This window comes from Nerophis ophidion, linkage group LG09 (genome assembly GCF_033978795.1).
Source record: "Nerophis ophidion isolate RoL-2023_Sa linkage group LG09, RoL_Noph_v1.0, whole genome shotgun sequence".
Lineage (NCBI taxonomy): Eukaryota > Metazoa > Chordata > Actinopteri > Syngnathiformes > Syngnathidae > Nerophis > Nerophis ophidion.
In genome coordinates this window covers 31,748,405-31,776,212 of record NC_084619.1, presented here as the reverse complement: position 1 = coordinate 31,776,212, position 27,808 = coordinate 31,748,405, and the positions used below count along the sequence as shown (strand labels likewise).

The 27,808-nt window shown below is 42.1% G+C and overlaps 1 long non-coding RNA gene across 1 annotated transcript; it reads left to right on the top strand.

The window, feature by feature from the left end:
- Positions 1-1,217: 1,217 nt before the first annotated feature.
- On the top strand, positions 1,218-27,808 carry LOC133558799 (uncharacterized). Its single transcript, XR_009808004.1, has 3 exons — positions 1,218-1,384; positions 27,502-27,584; positions 27,671-27,808. It is a non-coding gene; the product is annotated as an uncharacterized LOC133558799 (long non-coding RNA).

The window sequence follows — 27,808 nt, the reverse complement described above, 5'->3', positions numbered from 1 at the left end:
TTTCTCCTCTTTTTAACCTTTCAATAAGTGTTTTTTTTCATCATTTATTCCCTACAAAAAACCTTCCGTAAAAGGAAAAAAAATGTACGACGGAATGACTGACAGAAATACCCATTTTTTTATATATATAGATTTATTTATTTCAGGTAAATTGAGCAAATTGGCTATTTCTGGCAATTTATTTAAGTGTATATCAAACTAGTAGCCCTTCGCATTAATCAGTACCCAAGAAGTAGCTCTTGGTTTCAAAAAGGTTGGTTACCCCTGGTCTAGACGCTGTGTCTGCATGTAAGTACTCTGTGATTGTGTGCCGCCGAACATGCTCCTCTGCTCGTAAAACCAGCAACGTCACAACGTGACAACGACACGGGTGGGCGGGGGTGCAGGACCGGTACGTTTCAGAGGCAATATAGTACCGAAAATCATTCATTAGTATCGCCGTACCATACTAATACCGGTATACCGCACAACCCTAGTGTGTGTGTATATATAAAATAGCTGCCAGATGTAACATTATATTGTACTTCACATGATAATGTTTATGTGGCAGACTTTTTAAAGGTAGTAGATTTTACATTACGGATGGGGGTTCATTTATTGGTATGTCGATACACATCATTAAATGGGAGCACATGCTGACAGTTTGGTCTGCAACTGTCAGACCTGGACATGGATTTTGTGTGCTCCTTCGACGCAGAGGGATTACAGGACGAGCCAGGCGAGAATTCAGGTACATAGTTTTAATTATACTCAAAATACAAAAAAAGGCAAAACAAAAAGCACGCTTGATGGCGGATAATAATCTATGCTAAAACTTAGAACAAAAACAGCACAATGGCAATACAATCTACAAAACAACCAAAAGATACTATCAAAAACATAATTAATAACAAAAACTTACTGTTACAAAAACGCGAGGCATAAACAGCAAGGTGCGTGGCAGGGGATCAATGGCATGGAGCAATGAGCAGCAAAGGTTGTAGAATGCAATGAAAGTTAATGTTCCCAGACTGATGGACAGAAAGAAAACAACTTAAGTAGTGGCTCTGATAATTAGGAACAGGTGCGGGACTGAGGGCAGGGGCGTGACTAGGAGGGCAAGGTGAAAATCAATGAGTTGTCATTGTAACAAAAACAAACCAGGAAGTGAAAAAACAGAACAAGAGTCCAGAAAACAAAACAAAACATGATCAAACATAAAACCAGATTTACAGGCGTGACAGCAACAGCTCCATCGCTTGTGTTACTGTTAAGTCCTCTTGTGCACATTTATTTATAACTTGACCATGCAATTTACAACATTGTAATCAAACTGAGAGGGATTTGATGCTGTAGGCTCTGACCATAGTCGAGAAGGTGTTATGTGGAGGAGAATGCACTGTGGGTAAGGTAAACACTATTGCTCTACATCTGCAATTATCCATGGATGTTTTTGTGTGTGCATATTGCAGTCGACGACAGGGACCAAAAGTTAATGCCTTTGCATTTGGTATCTGTTTCAGTTACAGAAATAACTTGGCCAAAGGTGAAAAGTTCTACTGCGTGGATTTTATATTTCACAATAATTAATTGCCAGCCAAACTGGCATAGCAAGTTGTTCTAAAATACATTTATTGAACATAGTTTGATCCTTTTATATTTACCGGTCTGTAAACGTGACTGTGAAGATCTTTGACCTCGATCCTCCGTTCCTTTACAGGAAACACCACACCTTGGCTCAGTGGTTTACACTCTTTTATTCTTTTACAACAGTTCTTCTCAGAGTTCCTTTTCCAGCTTTTCAGCTTCTGTCTCTCATGCTCAACATCGTGCTCCTCCGTCTGGCTCTCACTCCCCGTTTGCCAGCCCCCTCATGGTTTCCAACGCTGCTGATAAAGGAAACAGGTGATTAGATAACTCGTCCCAGCTGAGGTATCTGCTCACCTGATTGCTGCTTCACGACCGGCTGCCGCACATGCTCCGCCCGCAGGGGGCGCGTAGGACACGCCCCTCTCCACAGTGACCCTCATACTTTTTTCTGTGTAAGGGTCACACAGAAAAAAGTATTTTCTACTATTTTTCCCCCAAAGTCTCTTTGTTAATGATAAAATGGTGTTTCAATGTGAACCAAGTGAACATCAATTTATTTTTCCACTGACAGAAGAACTCTGTCTTTGCCTACATCCAATGGCAATGTGTTTAGGGTGAGGCGGAACCGCCCTGCTGTGGTTAGTCACAAAGAGTAATGCTCACCTTCCTACGTAAGGTAATTTAGTGACTTTAATTAACCAAACATTAGGGCTGTTGCCAGGGTACCATTATAACTAGGATCAAAAGGGCAGGTAAATCATATTCCATTGTTTTTAAAAACAAGAATTGGCTACGTCATTTTAAATTTAATTTTGGTTGCATCAGGGGGGTGGTAATACTTTGTTTACTTGTGGTGCTGATGTATACTTCACAAAGCGGGTAGAGTCATTGAAGTCTTAAAACAGTTGGACAGCACAATTTGATGTTCCAACAAGAAAGTGATCACAAACACGGATCAAAACTGGTTTTGGAATGGATGATCAGCCTAAAATTAAGCTTTTGGAATGGCTTTTCCAGAGCCCCAATCTCCACCCTATTGTGGACTATGCATTAAAGGAAAATCCATGCCAGGACACCAACCGACAGTGGTCAAATATCCAACCTGAACATACTTGCCAACCCTCCCGGATTTTCCGCGAGACTGACGAAATTCAGCGCCTCTCCCGAAAACCACACGGGACAAATTTTCTCCCCAAAATCTCCCGCAATTCAGGCGGAACTGGAGGCCACGCCCCCTCCAGCTCCAATCGGACCTGAGTGAGGACAGCCTGTTTTCACGTCTGCTTTACCACATTATAAACAGCGTGTCTGCCCAATGACGTCCTAACTGTAAAATGATCGAGGGGGAGTTTTGGTTTCATATGTGGGTTTATTGTTAGGCAGTTTCATTATCAATCAATGTTTACTTATATAGCCCTAAATCACTAGTGTCTCAAAGGGCTGCACAAACCACAGCACAAACCACTACGACATCCTCGGTAGGCCCACATAAGGGCAAGGAAAACTCACACCCAGTGGGACGTCGGTGACAATGATGACTATGAGAAACTTGGAGAGGAGGAAAGCAATGGATGTCGAGCGGGTCTAACATGATACTGTGAAAGTTCAATCCATAATGGATCCAACACAGTCGCAAGAGTCCAGTCCAAAGCGGATCCAACACAGCAGCGAGAGTCCCGTTCACAGCGGAGCCAGCAGGAAAACATCCCAAGCGGAGGCGGATCAGCAGCGCAGAAATGTCCCCAGCCGATACACAGGCGAGCAGTACATGGCCACCGGATCGGACCGGACCCCCTCCACAAGGGAGAGTGGGACATAGGAGAAAAAGAAAAGAAACGGCAGATCAACTGGTCTAAAAAGGGAGTCTATTTAATGGCTAGAATATACAAATGAGTTTTAAGGTGAGACTTAAATGCTTCTACTGAGGTGGCATCTCAAACTTTTACCGGGAGGGCATTCCAGAGTACTGGAGCCCGAAATGAAAACGCTCTATAGCCCGCAGACTTTTTTTGGGCTTTGGGAATCACTAATAAGCCGGAGTCCTTTGAACGCAGATTTCTTGCCGGGACATATGGTACAATACAATCGGCAAGATAGGATGGAGCTAGACCGTGTAGTATTTTATACGTAAGTAGTAAAACCTTAAAGTCACATCTTAAGTGCACAGGAAGCCAGTGCGGGTGAGCCAGTACAGGCGTAATGTGATCAAACTTTCTTGTTCTTGTCAAAAGTCTAGCAGCCGCATTTTGTACCAACTGTAATCTTTTAATGCTAGACATGGGGAGACCCGAAAATAATACGTTACAGTAGTCGAGGCGAGACGTGACAAACGCATGGATAATGATCTCAGCGTCTTTAGTGGACAGAATGGAGCGAATTTTTGCGATATTACGGAGATGAAAGAAGGCCGTTTTAGTAACGCTTTTAATGTGTGACTCAAAGGAGAGAGTTGGGTCAAAGATAACACCCAGATTCTTTACCGAGCCGCCTTGATTAATTGTTTGGTTGTCAAATGTTAGAGTTGTATTATTAAATAGAGGTCGGTGTCTAGCAGGACCGATAATCAGTATTTCCGTTTTTTTGGCGTTGAGTCGCAAAAAGTTAGCGGACATCCATTGTTTCATTTCATTAAGACACGCCTCCAGCTGACTACAATCCGGCGTGTTGGTCAGCTTTAGGGGCATGTAGAGTTGGGTGTCATCAGCATAACAGTGAAAGCTAACACCGTATTTGCGGCAGCATGTAGATGCTGAAGAGTGCAGGGCCAAGGACCGAACACTGGGGAACTCCACACGTTACCTTAACGTAGTCCGAGGTCACATTGTTATGGGAGACGCACTGCATCCTATCAGTGAGATAAGAGTTAAACCAAGACAGGGCTAAGTCTGACATACCAATTCGTGTTTTGATACGTTCTAATAAAATATTATGATCGACGGTATCGAAAGCAGCGCTAAGATCGAGGAGCAGCAACATAGATGACGAATCAGAATCCCTCGTTAGCAATAGATCATTAGTCATTTTTGCAAGGGCTTTCTCCGTGGAGTGATTTGCCCTGAAACCGGATTGAAAGGTTTCACATAGATTGTTAGACGCTAAGTGTTCATTTAACTGCTCCGCAACAATTTTTTCGAGGATTTTTGAAATAAAGGGAAGGTGAGACACCGGTCGGTAGTTTACCATGAGGTCAGGATCGAGGTGGGGTCTTTTAAGAAGAGGATGAATAACCGCATTTTTGAATGCTAGGGGAACAGTGCCCGAGGAAAGTGATAAGTTTATAATATTTAGCACTGATGGACCTAATCATACAAACAGCTCCTTGATCAGTTTCCCAGGAAGTGGGTCAAGTAAACATGTTGTTTGTTTTATTCCATTTACACGTTGTAACAATTCCTCTAATGTTATTTCCTCAAAACGAGAGAAACTATTTTGGAGGGCAGTATCCGCCGTATATACAATCGTGTCAGTGTTAATAGAACCCAGTTGTAGCTGGGACGCATTGTCTTTAATCTCCTTTCAAATGACTTCAATTTTCTTACTAAAGAATTGCATAAAGTCATCAGCTGAGTGGGTGGAGCTACTGGAAGGAGTCCCTTGTTGGGTTAGCGATGCTACCGTACTAAACAAAAATTTAGGATCGTTTTTATTATGGTGGATGAGATTTGAGTAATATTTAGCTTTAGCTAAGGTAAGCATGCGTTTATAAGTTATTAAACTATCACTCCATGCTTGATGGTGCACCTCAAGTTTAGTCGTGCGCCATTTGCGTTCCAGTTTTCTCCATAATAATTTCTGAGCTCTAGTTTCTTCTGTAAACCACGGGGTACGCTTTTTTGGAGCCTTTTTTAACTTTAGCGGTGCTATGTTATCAATGGTTTCGCGCAGGGCGTCGTTAAAGTTGTTAGTGAGGTTATCAATAGAGCCCACATACTTTGGGAATGGTGCCATTACCGAGGACAGTGGGTCAACAAGAGTTGTCGTTGTGGCCGTATTAATGTTGCGGCTGCTATAGCAGTTATTATTATTATTAGTTTGACGAAGATGCGTCTGAACCTCGAATTTTATAAGGTAATGATCGGACAATACTTTAGTATACGGGAGCTTCGTGACTTTGGAAACGGTGATACCCCTGACAAGCACTAGGTCTATGGTATTACCGTTGCGATGCGTGGGTTCATTTATTATTTGTGTGAGACCACAGCTATCAATTATAGTCTGGACCGCTACGCACGGTGGGTCCGATGGGGTATTCATATGGATATTAATGTCTCCCATTATGATTATATTATCGGCGTGTCTCACTAGATCAGCAACGAACTCTGAGAATTCATTGATAAAGTCCGAATAGGGCCCTGGGGGGCGGTAGATAACAGCCAGGTGTAGAGGCAGCGGTGTGACAGACCTCATAGTAAGCACCTCAAACGATTTATATTTATTATTTATGTTAGGACTAAGGTTAAAGTTTTCGTTGTATATTAGTGCGACCCCCCCACCCCTTTTAAGAGGACGGGCAATATGCGCATGTGTAAAGTTAGGAGGACATACCTCATTTAGCGCAAAAAAGTAGTTTGGTTTAAGACAGGTTTCGCTGAGACCGATGATGTTAAGATTGTTGTCTCTGATGATATCAATAACTAACAACGTTTTGGGAGACAATGATCTTATGTTTAAAAAAACTATATTATAGGTAATGGGCTGTTTTAGGGAATTTTTGATTAAATTATCCGTAGTAGCAATATTAATAATGTTGTGTTTATTATGCCCAGTGCATTTAGTATAATTACGACCATATCTAGGAATTGATACGACGGGAATTTTCCGATTGTTTGTTTGTTGCTTTGATAAACTTCATGCATCATAGTTAGCCACCTCAGTAGAACACATGTCCAACTCTGAAACAATCAAAGCAGAAAAAACTTGTTCTAATTTAACTGACTCCTTACCCTGACCAGTAGTCTCGCATCTTCCATTTAAATCCTGCTTCAGGATGGAGGGAAGTGGTGTTCTGTGGGGATTAGCCTCCTGCTTTGTTTTTAGCCCCGCTCGGCATCCGCGTTTCCGATCACACCGCTAACGTCTGCTCCATAGACGGCCCCTGCTGCTACTATACTCCGCTGCTTCACAGGCCGCTGGATGTAGCCGACAAAGTATTCCCGTGCTAGTTAGCAGGTTTTGCAAGCACGCGTCCATCAGTCCAAAACGGCCCGATATGTCCACATCCAGAAGTGTCTGGCGGTCGTACGTGATCACGGAGTGACCACGATGTGAGCCAGCCATAAAGTTTGTAGAATTGTCCGGTATTTCTGCCAAATGTTCCATATCTAGCAAGAGCTCCTCGATGTCGCAGCCCTTCCGGGCGCCGCCATCTTGGAATCCCATTAACGTCCTCCCAGCGCGGTAACAACACAAAAACAACAGCAGTCACGTTTTCGTCTACCGTAAAGCAGTTCGTCTGCCGTAAACAATGTTGTGACACTCTTAAACAGGACAATACTGCCATCTACTGTACATGCATATGTGACAATAACACATACGGCTTTTAGAGAGTGCAGTGCACAACTGCGCACACAACAAGGAGACGAAGCAGAAGAACGAGGAAGATACAGGCGTGGCGACGCAGACGACGAGTAAAATGAAGAAATACGCTTGTAAATTCCAAGCCACAGCTGCGATTGGACCCGGATAGCCTCCGGGAAGAAGTAGTGGACTACCAACTGAAGATCTTCCTCAGGAAGCAAAGATTGACCAGTTTTGGGCCATGCTACAGAGAAATGGAAGATTCCAGACTCTAGTGCATTTGATGAAAGCACTTTTGTGCGTGCCACACAGCAATACATCATCAGAAAGGGTTTTCAGCAAAATAGTGACAGAGAATGGATGGACAATTCAACCCTTAGCTCAATAATGAGTAGATGAATATATATATATATATATATAGCTAAAATTCACTGAAAGTCAAGTATTTCTTATATATATATATATATATATATATATAAATAAATAAATATATATATATATATATAAGGGGTGTGGGAAAAATTGATTCGAATACGAATCGAATCGAATACGTTGTGCGATTCAGAATCGATTCTCTTTTTTTATAAATCGATATTTTTTTTATTTTTTATTTTTTTGTTTTTTTTGTTTTAATCAATCCAACAAACCACTACACAGCAATACCATAACAATGCAATCCAATTCCAAAACCAAACCTAAACCAGCAACACTCAGTAGTGAAACAAAAATGAATATTATCAACAACAGTATCAATATTAGTTATAATTTCAGCATAGCAGTGATTAAAAATCCCTCATTGACATTATCATTAGACATTTATAAAAATAAAAAAAAAGAACAATAGTGTCACAGTGGCTTACACTTGCATCACATCTCATAAGCTTGACAACACAATGTGTCCAATATTTTCACAAAGATAAAATAAGTCATATTTTTGGTTCGTTTAATAGTTAAAACAAATTCACATTATTGCAATCAGTTGATAAAACATTGTCCTTTACAATTATAATTTTATTTTATTTTTTTAAATCCACTACTCTGCCAGCACGTCAGCAGATTGGGGTAGATCCTGCTGAAATCTTATGTATTGAATGAATACATAATCGTTTTGAATCGGAAAAATATTGTTTTTGAATCGAGAATCGAATCGAATCGAAAAAATCAATATATTATCGAATCGTGACCCCAAAAATCGATATTGAATCAAATTGTGAGACACCCAAAGATTCGCAGCCCTAATATATATATGTATATATATATATATATATATATATAAATGAAATACTTGACTTGGTGAATTCTAGCTATATACTCCTCCCCTCTTAACCACGCCCCCAACAACGCCCCCAACCACGCCCCCACTCCACCCCCGACCACTCCTACACCACCACCCCCCTCCCCCCCCCCCACACACACACACACACACCACCACAACCTCCCGAAATCAGTGGTCTTAAGGTTGGCAAGTATGGTCTCAAGGTTGGCAAGTATGAACCAGAATTATGCCAATATTTGTTGAATAACCAAGCATTAGTTTGCTAAAGTCATTCAGTCAATAAAGATTCTATTCTAGTCCCATTGTCGGGCCGTAAATGTTTCTCAGCTGTGATCCGTGTGGGCCGTAGGGGTACTCAGTTGTAATACCCTTTTCCGCCACTTGTGGCAGTAATGACAATATCAACAAAATAGAAGAAATATTGGACTTAAGTCATACAAACGTTTATTAAGAAAAAAATTATGACCAAGGTGTTATAATTTTATCCATCCATCCATCTATCCATCCATCCATTTCCTACCGCTCGTCCCGGGGATAGGTTGATTGGCAACACTAAATTGGCCCTAATGTGAGTGTGAATGTTGTCCGTCTATCTGTGTTGGCCCTGCGATGAGGTGGCGACTTGTCCAGGGTGTACCCCGCCTTCCGCCCAAATGCAGCTGAGATTGGCTCCAGCATCCCCCGGAAGCCGGAGTACCCGGAGGGAACCCACGCAGTCACGGGGAGAACATGCAAACTCCACACAGAAAGATCCCGAGCCCGGGATTGAACCCAGGACTACTCAGGACCTTTGTATTGTGAGGCACATGCAATAACCCCTCTAACCCCGTGCTGCCCGTTTTAATTTTATCGACAGTCTATTTAAGAAACATATACTATTATTTCCCATTAGTTTCGTTACATTGTTTTATATAGTTTAGCCCTGCGTATTTGTATGTAGATTTATTATTTTCATCAGTTTTTATGAGTCTGGATCTGCTATTCTTTCTCAGTTTTCCCAGTAATTCTAACTCAGACTTTCACCCCTCAAAGGTGTTCCAGATTTTCAATATCCCATTTGTCTTGAGTCTTTTATTTTTTTCCCCGACCAAAACTCCTCTTTGAAGTCAGAACCAATGAAAATGATCACTGCAAATTACAATACTCTCACTTGGTCCATCCCATTTTGCGTCAGTCAATTTGACTGGAGAGGTTCATGCTTTCCTCATGTTCACATCATTTGGAAATGTAAGCAGGGTGACCCCTTCTTTAGTTGTATTGCTACAACCTGCAACAATGCATCTGAAAGACTTATTTGATCATTCCTTCAAATTCTGTGGGAAAATATTGTAATTGGACACGCAGGCCCGCCCACATTTTGGCGTTATAAGTGAGCGTTCCAAAATACAGTATACTAAAACTTGTTACAAAATAAGCCTAAAATCACAACTGTGCCTATTTTTTGGGGGATTTTACTTGTCGGCATCATTTTTAGTTCAAAAACAATTAAATACTTAGAGGTGCTCTTTAAATATGGCTAGTGAAGAGAATTCACAGTGAAATTACAAATTCTATTAGCTACTCTCACAGAAGAGTAAATTAGAGTTTCTTATGCAAAAACAGAAATGACACGTTTCATTTTGATGATAGTGTAATAGTACCCTTGTGGGACTTACTCCAGTTTCTGTTGAAAAAAAACAAAAATAAAAAAACGTTTCTTGTCTACAATTAAGCTGTCCAACCACATCGAGACTGTCAATGTCTGGCACGCATCCTTGGAAAGAGAAACGAGAGTTTAGTGATACGTGGCGTGAGAGTTCCCACTAGTAATTGGGTTCTTGGGCCACAGACCATTCTGCAGCAATCAACTTTTTGCTGTGTCAATTTCTACCAGCATATACCCTGCTTCATCCACCACCTGAGTGGTGTGTCCGTCATTACACCCCAGGGCAGATGTGGCTACAAATGTAGCTTACAACCATCAAGGTGTGAATGTGGAGAGATTGAATGATGGGTTCTTATCTATTATTATTATTATTATTATTATTATTATTATTATTATTATTATTAATTAGCTGACAGCTTTGCTCATCACTGAGGGCTGGCCAACCACCAATCCTCACCTTGACCACCTGGTTGAGGAATTACAAATATTTTGCACTCAGCACTTTACGCTGTGAGTTTATTCACTTTTTATGGTACCGCATACAGAATATGCTAGTATCCCTCTTTTTATTATTTATTCTACATTTATTACAAAATTGGGATTAGTTTGCGAAAATCATGTGTAAAAAGCAGAGGTCGGTAGTAACGCGCTACATTTACTCCGTTACATCAACTTGAGTAACTTTTGGGATAAATTGTACTTCTAAGAGTAGTTTTAATGCAACATACTTTTACTTTTACTTGAGTATATTTATAGAGAAGAAACGCTGCTTTTACTCCGCTCCATTTATCTACATTCAGCTCGCTACTCGCTACTGATTTTTATCAATCTGTTAATGCACGCTTTGTTTGTTTTGTTTTGTCAGACAGACCTTCAGAGTAGGATCTATCACATGCCTGCGTTTCACCAATCAAATTAAGTCACTGGTGACGTTTGACTCGGTTTCACCAATCAAACAGAGCCAGGCGGTCACATGATTAACTGCATACCTTTTTCTTTTTTTTTTATAAACCTTTATTTATAAATTTCAACATTTATAAACAGTTGAAAATAATAATCAAAGTAAGTACAAAGACCGTACAAAACAGCGCAAGGGGGTTGTAAATTCAAAGTAACTAAAATAGAATGCAAAAATAATATACAGTATATATAAAATAAACAAAGTGCAAAGCCATATGCTCACTCAATCTCAGTAAATAACTTAAATTTGGAACACAGCATCATCGTTTTCACAGCTTTTTGGTTTTTAGAGGTAGAGTGTTTTAATGTAGGGTTCTAAATCTTTTTTTAAAGGCACAAAAAACAGGTTGGGTTTTGAGAAAAACCTACATTTATGAATATAAAACTTAGCCAATAGTATAATGAGGTTGCAAAGGTAAAAATCATTTTCAATGTTGTTTTCAATACAGTGTAAAACCAAATATATATTATTTAATGTATGTTATTGTTTTAGTTGCTTAAGAGATATTCCTGGCTCTGAATTTGTTCATTGTTATTTTTATGTTTTTGTGCATTACTTGTTGCCGTCATCATTAAACAAACAGGTTACTCATCAATTACTCAGTACTTGAGTAGTTTTTTCACAACATACTTTTTACTTTTACTCCAGTAAACATTTGGGTGACTACTCCTTACATTTACTTGAGTAATACATCTCTAAAGTAACAGTACTCTTACTTGAGTACAATATCTGGCTACTCTACCCACCTCTGGTAAAAAGTATCATAATCAAATTCTCCTAGTAATGGGGATTGTATCTCTTTGGAAGTAAGCAGGTGGCTTTTGTAGAGTTTACAGATTTATTTAAATAGTTCAATTATGAAAGATGACATTATACAAGTTAGGGTATATTAAATGTTGCTGTAAAATTTCAATAAATAGGTTGCTTTAATGAAATTATGAATGTCCAAAAGTACCTACAATATGTCGCCTATCAAAAATGTCAAATGGTTCATTCCACCGGAATAGCGAAAACCTAATTTTGAACACTTTGCTCAACACACTGCACACATCAAAGTTCACCAATAAGCATTCACAGACATCACCATTATTTTTGAAACAAGGATGAAGTGATGGAAGAAAGTTAGAAAATTAACACATTTATCTGTGGCAGCAAAGGAGAAAGTGTTCCACAAGTTTCATGTTTGCATCTCATTACATACTGTAACTGTGGTGCCTTCAATGACCCTTGATTAAAGTTAGAAAAAGAAGTGTGTTTAGTTCTTAAAGAAAGGGTGAGGCTTACCACACAGAAGATGCACTAATATTATAATAATAATGGTGCTAAATTATGATTATTGTTTTCCACTGATGATATTCTTACTTGTATCAGCTAATCTTTTCTTTAGGATCTGTATAACAAGACAACTTGACATATATATTTATTAGGGGTGGGCAAATGAATGCGTTATTTACGAGTTAACTCATCAATCTATTAATGCCGACAATTATTTTATCGCACATTTGCGTATATTGTTTACATGCTTTTATTTTGTTAACACCTTTTCTTAACAAGATGGCGTTGCCCGGACGGGCTTCGGCTTCGAAGGGCTCCTGGTAACATTTGGCAAAAATACCGGACAATTCTGCAAATTTCATGGCTGGCTTACAGCGTGGTCACTCTGGGATCACTTACGACCGCCAGACAATTCTGAATGTGGATGGATCGGGCCGTTTTGGACTGAATGACGCGTGCTTGCTATACCGGCTAGCTAGCATGGGAATACTTTGCCGGCTACATCCAGCGGCCTGTGAAGCAGCGGAGTATATGTGTTGTCTGTCTATTTATGAATAATGCAGACGAGGAGTGTTGGCTGAGTTCTTAACATTTGCTTTCAGAGCGTGCATATCACAACATACAAGATGCCGTCATGGCGACACAACCTATACCGGGCTACCGCGCATGCTCGTCACTCCTGTTGCATGCTGGGTAGGGTAGTTCTTTTATTCCCTGGCTCATAACATCACAATATAGTACCATGTATATGATGCGTTCAGTTTATCAAAGCACCAAGCAAACAATCGGAAAATTCCCATCATATCAGTTCCTAGATATGGTCATAATTATTGTAAGTGCACTACGCAGAATAAACACAACATTATTAATATTGCTACTACGGATAATTTGATCAAAAATTCCCTAAAACAGCCCACTACCTATAATATAGGTTTTTTAAACATAAGATCCCTGATCAAAAAAATGTTTCTGCTGTTACCTCAGAAATTGCCTGTTCAGATGTTATGATTGTGGCTCAGAGATTTGTATGTAGATTATATTTATTTTCCATAACAAACAGGATAACTTAAATACCCTGGCAGTGGGAGTAATAAGCTTAAATGTTTGTATTTACATTTTTTGAGTTGATTTTTCATAAAATATGTTAATTAACTGCTACTGTTTAACAAGGACTGATTTAAATTGTGTTTGCACAACAAATGTTTTGGCGCTTTTGTTCATGTGGGGGAATATTCCAATAAAGGTGCACTACACACTACTTTTGAATTTATTATTGGGCTTTGCGTATACAATGCAGTTAATCGCGATTAATCAGAGAAATAGTGCGATTAACTTCGATTAAAATTTTTAATCGTTGCCCAGCCCTAATATTTATATTAAAGTTCATGAAGACAGGTTATATGATTAATTTCATTTAAAATCCGGCAATTTTGAAATGAATTTGTTAGTACTGTTTTGTAAAAATAAATAAATAAATAAAACATTCTAAATAAGACAAAAACCCATTTATGGGTTTATCTTGATATGTTCTAGATACGTTATTCCCACTTTTAAAAGGAAACTGCAATTTTTGGGGAATTTTTGCTCATCGTTCATAATCATATTGAAAGCCATAACAGCACGTTTTTTTATTTGCATTCTAAATGTTAAATACATTTGATCACATTGGAGCCTACGGAGTTGTTCAATTCTACCTATAAAGCCTTTAAAAAACATCCATTAAGGTTTTATATGCATGATGTAAGTAAATGTAATGTAGTAACAGGCATATCTGTAATAACATTTAATATTTACATATTTTGATTATTTCAAGCATACGCCGTGCATTCATTTAAAAAACGCAACGCAGTAATTGCTTTTTTTTTTCTTCATCACGGATTTCTCCTCACTGCAGTTTTTATGAGAGCCAACAAACATACAAAATGTCACTTACTGTGCAATGTCTGCTGTCACTAGGATGTTCATATATTCCCATTTAGGTGAAAACTGTCTAATAATCCGGGAGTAAAGCGATTTCTGTGTCATTCTCGCCAGTTCCAGGTCCTAAATGGCTTCATCTGTGCAGGTGAGAGGCATGAATTAGGATCTACAAAAAACTTACAGGGAGCAAGGAAGCGAGGAAGCAGCTGATCAGTCCATGATGTAAACTTCGGCACACAGGAAGTGATCACGGCGCCCCTCTAAATAGTGTGTCTGTCTTGGCGCTTATAATAACTATCATTAATACTTGATTAATGTTCAAGTCACAAAATGTAAATTGTGTGTTGTTGGTACTTTTTGAATGTTTATTTAATGGATTTCATGGGAAAAATAGTGAAGCTCCCATTGGCTGCCCTGTAAGTGGACTTTTATTTACATTTATTTAATATTTAGAATGCATTAAAAAATTATATCTGTTGTCATGTCTCTCATGATGATGGTGCACAATAAAAAGTCAAACACCTAATTAAAGGCCTACTGAAATGCGATTTTCTTATTTAAACGGGAATAGCAGGTCCATTCTATGTGTCATACTTGATCATTTCGCGATATTGCCATATTTTTGCTGAAAGGATTTAGTAGAGAACATCCACGATAAAGTTTGCAACATTTGGTCGCTAATAGAAAAGCCCTGCCTGTACCGGAAGTATGTACGCGTGACGTCACTGGTTGCAGGGCTCCACACATATTCCCATTGTTTATAATGGGAGCCACCAGCAGTAAGAGCAATTCGGAACGAGAAAACGACAATTTCCCCATTAATTTGAGCAAGGATGAAAGATTTGTGGATTAGGATATTGATAGTGAAATAGAAAAAAAAAGCGATGGCTCCGGGCGACGGCAGTGTGAGCGTTTCAGATGTAATTACACACATATACAAGGATAATTCTGGAAGATCCCTTATCTGCTTATTGTTTTAATAGTGTTTTAGTGAGATTTTAAAGATTGTAAACGATTGTAAAGACCTACGTCGAGGTCGGATGGCTGCGGAGAACACGAAGTGTCTCAGAGAGAAGCCGAGGAGCCAAGCTCACAGCTGCCGCTGCTGCAGGACGACGAATAATCCAATGGTTTCTCCGGTAAGATATATATAACAATTTCCCCATCCAAAAACATGCTGGTTGACGTAGAGAAAACATGTTCGCTTGACCGCTATGTGTTAAAGCTTCACAACAAACAAAGAAACATCGGCTGTGTCTTTGTGCTAAAGACAGCTGCAATACACCGCTTTCCACCAACAGCATTGTTTTTTATAGTCTCCATTAATAAATGAACAGATTGCAAAAGATTCAGCAACACAGATGTCCAAAATACTGTGTAATTATGCGGTTAAAGCAGACGACTTTTAGGCGCGAGTGGTGCAGCTGCTATTTCCTGACAGTCGGTGACGTCACGCATACGCGTCATCATTCCGCGACGTTTTCAACAAGAAACTCGCGGGAAATTTAAAATTGCAATTTAGTAAACTAAAAAGGCCGTATTGGCTTGTGTTGCAATGTTAATATTTCATTATTGATATATTAACTGTCAGATTGCGTGGTCGGTAGTAGTGGGTTTCAGTAGGCCTTTAAGGTTTTTACATGACCTAAAAATGCTGGTTCCAACCAAATTAGTTTTTTTAGTGCATGTAAACATATCTATGAGGCGGTAACATTAGGTGTAGGGTGGTGTGAGGGGCCCCCAAAGAGTTTTGTGTATGGGGGCCCAGAATGTTGTGGTATACCCCTGACCCCAGCAGCTTTGAGGATACAAGGATGATTGCACAGTAAATCACTGCATTCTGTTTTGTTGATTTGCTATCTAGCAGAGACCACTTGGTGTCAGACAGCGGGTAAACCGGAAAAAACGTTTTGAGAAGGAGTGGTCTCGTTTTCTTGGTATGTGGCTTTTAAGTAGTTAGTGCCTTACCGTTTTTCCCATTTAAAAATGCCACTGTGATGAGTTTAGCAGATTGTGGTCTTTGCCCCCCTGGTAATATCCATGCTTCCTTAGTTAAGTGTCTCACACAGTTGGATCACAATCTCCCGTGTTGGAATTTGGGGAATGTACACAACAGACGTTATGTAATGCTCCTTTTGTCTGGGGAAGGAGTCTGCAAATGCAGGTTAGGATACAAGGATAAAATCATTTCAAAACTTTTACATTGCGTCACAAATGGTTGAGGGGAAACATGAATCCCCCCCGTGTGCTGAAAGTACAAGAGTCAACCGCAGGCTGGTGCAGGTTACGCGGTCATTGCATGCTCCTTTGCGTGGGAAAAAAAACATAACTCTAAACACATTGCTGTCATGTAATCTGCCCCAAATTATCAAAATGATCGCTTCCTGTTTTTCTACTTAGCTACTCTCTACTATACAAGTGACACTTGGAATAAAGAATGTGTTTTTAGTCAGAAAAAGAAAAATACACAGTTACTGCTCAATGAATTGAAAATATTTATTGTCACAATAGCAATAACATACTATTTCAGTTGTACTTGGTTTGTCGTTAGCATAGGCGCCGATCCCGTAGGTGCTTCGGGGCCCGAGCACCTACGGACAATGCCAAGCACCCAAATGTCTGTTAAAGAGGCAAGTAAACCGCCATCTTGGATGCTAATAGTCACCCATAGCCAGCGGTGTACATACCCCATCAATAACAAATAATACAGTTACATCCATAACAAATATCGTAAATAATAATGTTAAAGCCATAAATAATTACGCTAGATTCATAACAAATATCATAAATAATACCGTTAGATCCATAACAAAATAAGTAAAAATTAGTTGTACCCGTAAAAATATCAAAAACAAATAAATAATTAATGTATATCCACAACAGATATCATAAATAATATCCATAAAAACATCAAGTTATATCCATAACAAAATAAATAATAGTTATTAGTAACAAATATTGAAAATACTAGTTTAATCCATAACAAATATCATAAATAGTACACATATATCCATAAGAAATATCAGAAATAATAAAGTTGCATCCCCTAAGAAATATATAATTAATAATAGTTACAGCTGCTAACAAATATATTATAAAGTTACAACCAAAATAACAAAAATTGACATGTGCTAACAAAAAAATAGTAAAGTTACATACGCTAACCAAAGTTAAAAAAAAAAAAATACAATTACAGCCGATATATAGAAAATAATAGTTACATCCACTAACAAGTAAAAGAAAATAAATAAAGGCACTAACAAAAATTTTAAAAAAGTTACATCCTATAACATGTAATTCTTTTGCAGGTTACAAATGTTGCGTTGAGAGCATTTTTCAACAACATTAGCACATTAATTAGCACTATTCCGGTGACTAATTCTGGCTTGTGTAAAAACGATTGCTTATATTGAGCTTGCCTATTTCAATGAAGATTAAAGATATGGAAAGTTTGACCTTTATTTACCTTGGCAGGTATGTGTTACATTGTTAATCCTACCATGAATTGATTAACATGGACCCCGACTTAAACAAGTTGAAAAACTTATTCGGGTGTTACCATTTAGTGGTCAATTGAACGGAATATGTACTGAACTGTGCAATCTACTAATGAAAGTATCAATCAATCAATCAATCAATAACGTTGAACGACCTTAGAAGTAGGCAGCACGGGGGTAGAGGGGTTAGTGCGTCTGCCTCACAATACGAAGGTTCTGAGTAGTCCTGGGTTCAATCCCGGGCTCGGAATCTTTCTGTGTGGAGTTTGCATGTTCTCCCTGTGACTGCGTGGGTTCCCTCTGGGTACTCCGGCTTCCTCCCAGCTCCAAAGACATGCACCTGGGGATAGGTTGATTGGCAACACTAAATTTGCCCTAGTGTGTAATTGAGATAAGCACCAGCGCCCCCCGCAACCCGAAAAGGGAATAAGCGGTAGGAAATGGATGGATGGACCTTAAAAGTGAGATTTACAGACTGGGGGGTTGGGCCTGAGCTGGTGCGCGAAGTGGAGAAGTTCCGACTATATGAAGTCGGCTTCACTTCAACGTACAGCTAGGGCCCTGGAAAAAAGTTTTCTGGAGAGGGGCGGGACTCTTTCACTCTGGCGTTGCACACGGTGAGAGGTGGGGTGGCAATTCTTGTTGCCCCCCGGCTCAAGAAGAGCCAGATGAGGTGGTTCGGGCATCTGGTCAGGATGCCACCCGGGTGCCTCCTTGGGGTGGTGTTTTGGGCACATTCGACCGGTAGGAGGCCACGGGGGAGACCCAGGACACGTTGAAAAGACTATGTCTCCCAGGTGGCCTGGGAAGGCCTCGGGATCTCTTCGGAAGAGCTGGACGAAGTGGCTGGGGAGAGGGAAGTCTAAGCTTCTCTGCTTAGGCTGCTGCCCCCAAGACCCGACCTCGGATAAGCGGAAGAAAATGGATGGATGAATGGACGGATGGATGGATGGAAATTTGATATCACTATTACCTTTATTGAAGACTAATGGGCATGACACAAGTTTCTTTGGCGTTCAAAAAACACTTTTAGGGTACAACTTTGTTTATGTAGCGTTGTGGTATTTTATAACAATACTTATCAGTGTTGCTGCAAGGTCTTTGCATTTTTGTTGTGGTGTTTGGAGTTCAAGTCATGTAACATATGGTGAGGTTGACTCTCAAACTTGGAAGAATTCCTGGGCTCCAGATGCTGTTGCTCGTTTTAATTTGGAAACTGCTAAAGTGAAAAATTCAGTCCAGCAATTATTTTTACATTTTGCTTATTTTAGTGGCGCAATAAAGAATGAACTGCACTAGTTCTATTCAAGTCACTTTTATGTTTTACTTTTACATTGCTATTTATCACAGTTTAGGATTATTCAATAGGTTAATTGATTATTTCATTTGCTTATAGTGTATTTGAATGGTGGGGTTTTATTTTAATTTTTTTACAAAACTAAACATTGCGCAATATAGAAACATGTTAAGGATGCAGCTATTAATTGTTTTATTATTGAAGTAATCTATTGATAGTTTGTTCAATTACTCCAGTAATCAGATAAAACACACTTTGTAGGGTTGTATTTGGGGAAAACTGGTTAAATACTTTTTTGTATTCTTGCTACAACCTTCATTCTTTGTTCAATGCACATCATCAACAATGCAATTGCACATTTTAAAAATGTGTGCATTATTAAAAATTTGAGAGACCCTCCACTGTTAGCTGCCACATCGGTCACGGCACCCACACACCGCTGTTCTCTTGTAAGTGCTAAACCAGGGGTGGGCATACTACGGCCCACGGGCCACATCCGGCCCTTTAGTCCCTTTACTCCGGCCCACCAGATATTAAAACAAAATGAGCAAAGATCTGTTTTGAGAATTGCCAAAACAAAACTGATACTAAACTTTGACGCCCTTGAAAAAAATGGGTAATAAACAACACTGCTCCTACTAAAAGAAAATGTAAGTGTTAAGCCTTTAGTATCATTTTTATGTTTCTTTGAAGATTTATTGTTGAAAATGGATGTTTAATGTTTAAAAAGCCCCTGTTAGAGAAGCCTACTCTTAGTTCCAACAGATATGATATGCATTGTGTGCTCGTCCAGCCCAACTGTCAAATTTCAAAAGCCAATGTGGCCCCAGAGCCAAAAAGTTTGCCCACCCCTGCTCTAAACGCTGTCTGGGTTTTTAATGTTTTAGGCACTCCTCCCAATCTTGATTTTATAAATTTGTATTAGTTACATAATATTCATTGAACAAATAATAGAAGCAACAGAATATAAATTGAAGCTTTTTTGTTCCGTTTGAAGGGCATGGTTGCATTAGTCTTTTCCCCAAGATGCAGAGGACAGGAGGACGAATATGATAAGTATTTAAGAATTCTTAACGCAGGATAAAACTCAAATTAGCGTACCACTGGGGATCATACAAAAGGATGGAGGCTAGCTCTAGCTTAGCATAAACATAACAGGAAGTATTTAGCACAGGAAGCCAACAAACATGAAAACTAGAGAGTAAAGGGAAGAACCAACCGTCGTGTGTAGCAACACAAGACTGCCAGGCCAAGTGAACAAACAAGTCAAGTAGAATAGCTCTCTGATTAGTGATCGCTACAAATCAATCATTTATTCATTGTTTATTTATATATCTCTAAATCACAAGTGTCTCAAAGGGCTATACAAGCCGCAACGACATCCTCGGTTCAGAGCCCACATCAGGGCAAGGAAAAACTCAACCCAATGGGATGACGATGAGAAACCTTGGAGAGGACCGCAGATGTGGGGATCCTCCTCCTCCCTTTTTTTTTTTTGTGTGGATCTAACATAATAGTGTTAGAGTCCAGTCCATATGGACGGCGTTGCGCAGTGTGAGAGTGGCCGTGTGCAACCCGAGGGTCCCTTGTTCAATCCCAAACTAGTACCAACCTCGTCACGTCTGTTTTGTCCTGAGCAAGACACTTCAACCTTGCTCCTGATGGGTGCTGGTAAGCGCCTTGCATGGCAGCTCCCTCCATCAGTGTGTGAATGTGTGTGTGAATGTGGAAGTAGTGTCAAAGCGCTTTGAGTACCTTGAAGGTAGAAAAGCGCCATACAAGTACAACCCATTTATCATTTATCATAGTGGATCTGTTATGGTTGAAGGAGGAGTTGTGACAGCATGGAACCATTCTTTTTTCCCTCTAATCCACTCTCTCCTCCCTCTTGTGTTCAGTCCAGGTGTAATTAGTCTTTTTTTTTTTTTTTTTGCTGTCTAGTCATTATCCACTCATCAAATGTCAATTATGATGAGTCCTGCTCCAAGCTAGTCATTATTTTCATGCTACTAGCCTTAGCCTGTTCTTGCATTTTTGCATTTCCTTTTTTTTTTTTTTTTTTGTATCACTTTTGAATCCCGGGTGTTTTAAATAAACTTCAAGGTAACTTTTAATGAAGTCAGACATAAAGTAATGTTCTTTATCATTGACTTCCTGACCCTTAATAAGCAAAAATGTATTGACGACTTCATAGACACAATGTACAGTATGAGTTTATATCCTAAAATCAAAAGAACAAGTGGACTTACAGGGCAAAGTGACACACTTATCAATAATATATTTACTAATGATTTTGATAGTAATACTACAAGTGGTTTGCTAATATCTGATATAAGTGATCATCTACCGGTTTTCAAAATCTATGACGGAAACTATCAGAAGAGGATTATTGATGACGAAAAGACATTTCCAAGAACATGGAGAGGAAAGTATAACTGTTTTAAAGAATGACCTGAGGGATCAAAGTTGGAAGAATGTGTTCTCTGAAAATGATTTTGATGATGCTTATGGTAATGTTTTTTAGATATTTTCATGATGCTTTATGACAAACACTGTCCATTGAATTAACACAGTAAGAAGCAAAAGAAGACCATGAACCATCAACCATGGATAACAAAGGGATTAATACATGCTTGCATTAATAAATACTTTGAATATAATATGTATAATTCAAAGATCAAAAGAAGCAGAAATTAAGTACAAACAGTATAGAAACAAGCTAACCAACATCTTACCAACATGTAGAAAATAATACCATAGCCGTTTATTAGACAGGAACAACAATAATATGAGAGTAACATGGGACATCCAATAATAGAATGATAAATAATATTAATAAAAATTATGCTAAGAGGGATTACCCCTGATACTTTTTAAACACAAATGTACTGTAAAAAGTAACAATATGAAGGAAGTAGTTGAAAGCTTCAATAAGTACTTTTTAAATATTGGTCCAAATCTAGAGGACATGATTTCAGATCCTGGGTCAGTGGAGGACACGAATGACACCATAGATAGAAATCCCAACTCGATGTTCTTCAAGTATATGACAAAAGAAGAAACAATCTAAATTGTAAAGTAATGTAAATCCAAGACCTCAAATGACTGTCACCAAACAGATATGAATGTTATGTCACACGCACTGTCTGCTTCTCCCTCCGCTGTGGGAGCACCTAGAGCAGGGGTACCTATTACGTCGATCCCGAGCTACCGGTTGACCGCGGAGGGTGTGTCAGTCGATCGCCGGCCAGGCTTTTAAAAAAAATAGACCTAAAAATGAGCGAATATCAATCTTCACCAAGACGTCACTTGATTGACATTCACGGCACCCGAAGGTCTTGTGAGATGACACTGGCGGCTGAAAGATCATTATTAAGAAAAAACGACCAAGAGGAAGGCGAGAAACACTTTTTATTTCAACAGACTCATTGGCCGCGTCCGAGCAGGGACTGAAGGCACGCCCCAACAGGTAGTAGCGGAGGGCCCCAACCGCCCACCATTTGGCAAGGCACTCCTTCTCCACCATGCTGTACCTTGCCTACCGGTCCGACAGCTGATGTTAAGCATGGGGCGGTCGACGCCCTCCACCCGCTGGCTCAACACCGCCCCCAGTCTCGGGCCCAACGCGTCCGTCTGCAGACGGAAAGGAATGTTAAATTTTGGCATGTGCAGCACCGGCTCCTCACAGAGTGCTGTTTTTACCTTCTCAAACACCTGCTGGCACTGCTCCGTCCACTGGACCAGATCTGGAGCACCCTTTCGGGTGTGGTCAGTCAGTGGGCTGGTCAGGTCGGTGGTAGTAGCCCTCCAGTCCCGAAAACTGCCTCACCTCTTTTTTTGTCTTGGGGGGTTGACAGGCTGCAATCGCCGCCGTCTTGTCGACTTAGGGACGGCGTGGCGTGGCGCAGTGGGAGAGTGGCCGTGTGCAACCCGAGGGTCCCTGGTTCAAATCCCACGTAGTACCAACCTCGTCACGTCCGTTGTGTCCTGAGCAAGACACTTCACCCTTGCTCCTGATGGGTGCTGGTTGGCCCCTTGCATGGCAGCTCCCTCCATCAGTGTGTGAATGTGTGTGTGAATGGGTAAATGTGGAAGTAATGTCAAAGCGCTTTGAGTACCTTGCAGGTAGAAAAGCGCTATACAAATACAACCCATTTATTTATGGCCGCAGCCTTCCCCCCAAGTGGTACCCCATGTACTGTACCTCCCTCCGGCCAACCGCGCACTTCGCCGGGTTGGCGGTGAGCCCCGCCCGCCTCAAGGACTCTAGCACCGCCCCCACCCGCCGCAGGTGATCTTCCCAGCTGCTACTCTGGATGATAACATCATCCAGGTAGGAAGCCGCGTATGCAGCGTGGGGTAGCAGCACCCGGTCCATGAGGCGCTGGAACTTGGCGGGCACACCGAACAAACCAAACGGGAGTGTCACGAACTGGAATACACCTTCCGAAGTGGAGAAGGCTGTTTATTCCCGGGACTATGGTGATAAGGGAATCTGCCTGTAGCCCTTAGTTAAATCCAGTGTCATAAAAAAACAAGCAGTGCCTAGCCGATCCAGGAGCTCGTCGGCCCGGGGCATTGGGTATAGGTCGAAACGTTATACCTCATTCACCTTGCGGTAATCCACACAGAAGCGCACAGACCTATCTTTCTTCCCTACCAGAACAATAGAGCTGCACCACGCATTGAAGGATTCTTCAATTACCCCCAAGTCCAGCATGGTTTTTAATTCTTCCCGAACTACTTTGCGTTTGTGCTCGGGGAGCCTGTATGGCCGAGACCGCACCGTAATTCCCGGGCTGGTCTCAATATGATGTCGGGTGAGATCCGTGCGCCCGGGCCGCGAGGAGAACACATCCGAGTAGCGCTGCTGTAACTCAGCAACCTACGCTCTCTGGGCCAATGAGAGCTGGTCATCACAGGGAAGAGGAGGGGAAGAGGCGGTGCGCGGCATCTCTGACCCCGACTCCTCCTCGCTCTCTACCATCACCATGGAGACAGGCACCGCCTCCCTCCATGCGTTCAGTAGGTTTACATGGTAAATTTGTAAGCCTCCACCTCGGTCTGAGCGCCGAACCTCGTAGTCCACATCATTTACTTGCCGTGTGACCTCATAAGGTCCTTGCCACTTCGCTAGTAATTTCGAGTTGGAGGTTGGGAGTAGTACAAGTACTTTTTTTCCTGGTGAAAATTTTCTAAGCTGGATTCCCGTTGCTGGGCGCGAAGCAAATTTTGGCGTGACAAGTTCCCCACCTTGTGGAGTTTTGCTCGCAGGTCCATAACGTATTGGATTTCATTTTTACTGCGGCTTGGAACCTCCTACCAGCTTTCTTTAATTTGGTCCAGTACGCCGCGCGGCATCGCAAACATTAGGGGATCCAGCCATTTATCCCGATTAGGTTTGTCCTCAGGCGTGGACTTATGGATCATGGTTTTCAGCGTTTTATTGAACCGTTCCACCAGCCTGTCAGTTTGTGGTTGGTATACACTGGTGCGGATCGCTCTAATCCCCAATAACCCGTGCAGTTCTTTTAACGTGCGTGACATAAAGGGCGTGCCTTGGTCTGTCAGAATCTCTTTCGGAATTCCGACTCAGGAGATGACCTGAAACAGTGCTTGTGCTACACTCTTGGCAAAGATGGAGCGCAGGGGCACTGCTTCAGGATGGCGGGCTGCGTAATCCACCAGGACTAACACAAGGCGATATCCCCGTTTGCTTGGGTGAAATGGTCCAATGAGGTCCATCCCAATTCTTTCGGATGGGACCTCCATAAGCGGTAATGGGCGCAAAGGGGCCTTCGGGATAGCCGCCGGGTTAACCAGCTGGCAGTTCGGGCAGGCAGCACACCAGTGGCGTACGTCTGCCCGGAAGCCTGGCCAATAGAAACGGACCATGACCCGATTGAGTGTTTCGTCGTACCCCTAGTGGCCAGCGAGGGGATTGCAGTCCTCGCCTGGAAAACCATTTCCCAGCGGGGTTTAGGCACCCACAACTGGGTGGACTCCTCACCTGTTTGAGTGTCATGGCTCACTCTGTACAACCTATCTCTAATAATCACAAAGTGGTGGAATACCAGCGTTTTTCCCCAGGCGCACCAGCTGACCGTCGATGTAATCCACCTGGTCCCAGGCCACTCGCAAAGTTTCATCGGGGGACTGCTCAAGGGGAAAATCCTCCGTGGGGTGGCAACAGGGGACCGGGGGGACTTCCCGCGAAGCCCCCGCTGGTTCCCGCTCTGCAGCGCCGGATGAATCCGCGTCACCAGCGAGTACTGCGCGGATACTCCCCTGTCCTACAGTCCGTGAACGCATCCCCACACATTGTGTCACTAAATGGTTAAACCCCGGCCAATTCATTCTTAGAATTATGGGGTGCGTAAGGTGCCCGCTTGCGGCAACCTTGACACTATGTTTTTGACCCTTATACCAAATTTCCACTGGCACAATCGGGTACTCGTGCACATCCCCATGAATACACCTAATTTTTCCCCGTGTTGCCTGCCTCAACACCCCGGGTCGAACCAGGTTTTGGTGAATCATGGACTGTTAACAGCCCAAATCCACCATTGCCTGGTATGTACTCCCTTGTACTCTTACCAGGACACAGTACGTCTCTCCCGGATCGGGGGCGGGTGCTGGGCTCCCGGCAACCCGCATCACCTGCTCCACCTCCATTAAGGAGCACTCCCGGCGCATGTGACCAGGTTGACCGCACCCCCAGCACACCCGCCCTGGTGTTTGAGGCGCCATCTGCGAGGGAAGCCCTCTTTGCACAGCACCGGTACCCTGCTTGATGATTCCAGGTGGTCCGGCCGGGCGGGGGCGCTGCTCCAGTGCTGTCCCCCGTCTGGTGGCGTGAGTCGTCGGCGTGGTGCTGGGGTGGACCTTTCGGCCGTCCTTGCAGTCGCTTCTCTCTGGACCGCCAGGTGGTCCTCGGCCAGTGTCACTGCAGCTTTTACATCGGTGGGGCAGTGGTACCTCACCCACGTGGCGGTCCTGGGCGGGATGGCATCGATGAAATGTTCCAGCAGGATGCGCTCCACCACTCTGGGATCCTGCCCGTTCAGCTGTAGCACCGGGTTGCCGCGTCCCGCAACTGCTGCGCCAGGACGAAGGGGTGGTTCTCTGGGCCCAATTTCATCATCCGGAACTTCCCCCGGTGATCCTCCGGGCTGCTGCCGACCAGATCCAGAATGGCGTGGCGCAGGTTGGAATACTGCATCCGTGCGGCTGCCGGGAGACTCAACGCCGCCCGTTGTGCCTCCCCCAACAGGAGCGGGAGCAGCTTCACGCCCCACTCTTCCTCCGGCCATTTGCATGAGGTCGTGGTGGCCTCAAAGAGGTCCAGAAATGCGTGAGGGTCTTCTGCCTCCCCCATTCGCTGCATGGAGGCTGTTGCTCCCGCTCCTAATGTGGCTCTGTCCATCAACCTTTGTATCAGCTGCGACTGCTGCTGGCTCGCTACCGACACCTCGGCCAGTACTCGCCCATGTGCCTCCAGGGGGGTTGTGGTAGACATCTCTGTGGTCCGTTCAGGTCGGGTGCCAGTTGTGGAGGTTTTTTTCCTCTCCTTTGGGTTCGCCCGACCAACAGTACCACACTGCTGTAGGGTGCAGGTTTAACAACAGTTTTTATTTTCTTTACAAATCTTTGCATGCAGTTTCTTTTGCTTTTCAGTCGTCTCTCTTTTGCTTGTCAGCTCAGCCCTCCTTTTCATGGTCTCCGGCGCTGCTAATAAAGGAACAGGTGATTAGATAACTCGTTCCAGCTGAGATATCCACTCACCTGTTGGCTGCTTCATGGCCGGCCCCTGCACACACCCTGCCCGCAGGGAACGCGTGAACCAGGCCCCTCTCTACATCATGGTTTCTTTGTTTTTAATGGATTCATTTTGAAGTGATTATTGGCAGCGAGCGCACCAGCTGGAGTTTCTTCATTCATCTTTGCGCTCATTTAAACACACTGACCTGTAGAACAACCCACTCTGCCTTTTAGGTAACTGTCCACAGTTAATGTACAACTTAAGAGCACGTATTGTCAAAGGTAATTGCGTGATTGTTCCGCGTACATCCATGAGTATTGCAATATTGATATATTTGATATACAATATCATATTTATATTAATGAGTAGTCCAGGGTGTACCCCGCCTTCCGCCCGATTGTAGCTGAGATAGGCGCCAGCGCCCCCCGCGACCCCAACAGGGAATAAGCGGTAGAAAATGGATGGATGGATGAGTAGGCACAAGCGGCAGAAAATGGATGGATGATTGAGTCATGTTATTTTTGACAACCCTACAAGTTATTTTTACTATTCCTATGAATGTGCAGGCCTGATTGTTATACCAGTATGCCGACCCTTTAACATGTTTTGTATAGATGATAGCGAATTTCATGCAAATGTTTCTAAGCAAAAAAAAAAAAACTGACACATTGCCAAAAGTATTTGGCCACCTGCCTTGACTCACATGTGAACTTGAAGTGCCACCCCATTCCTAACCCATAGGGTTCAATATGATGTCAGTCCACCTTTTGCATCTATTACAGCTTCAACTCTTCTGGGGAAGCTGTCCACAAGGTTGCGGAGTGTGTTTATAGGAATTTTTGACCATCCTTCCAGAAGCGCATTGGTGAGGTCACACACTGTTGTTGATCGAGAAGGCCTGGCTCTCAGTCTCCGTTCTAATTCATCCCAAATGGGTTCTATCGGGTTCAGGTCAGGACTCTGTGCAGGCCAGTCAAGTTCATCCACACCAGACTCTGTCATCCATGTCTTTATGGACCTCGCTTTGTGCACTTGTGCACAGTCATATTGGAAGAGGAAGGGGCCCGCTCCAAACTGTTCACACAAAGA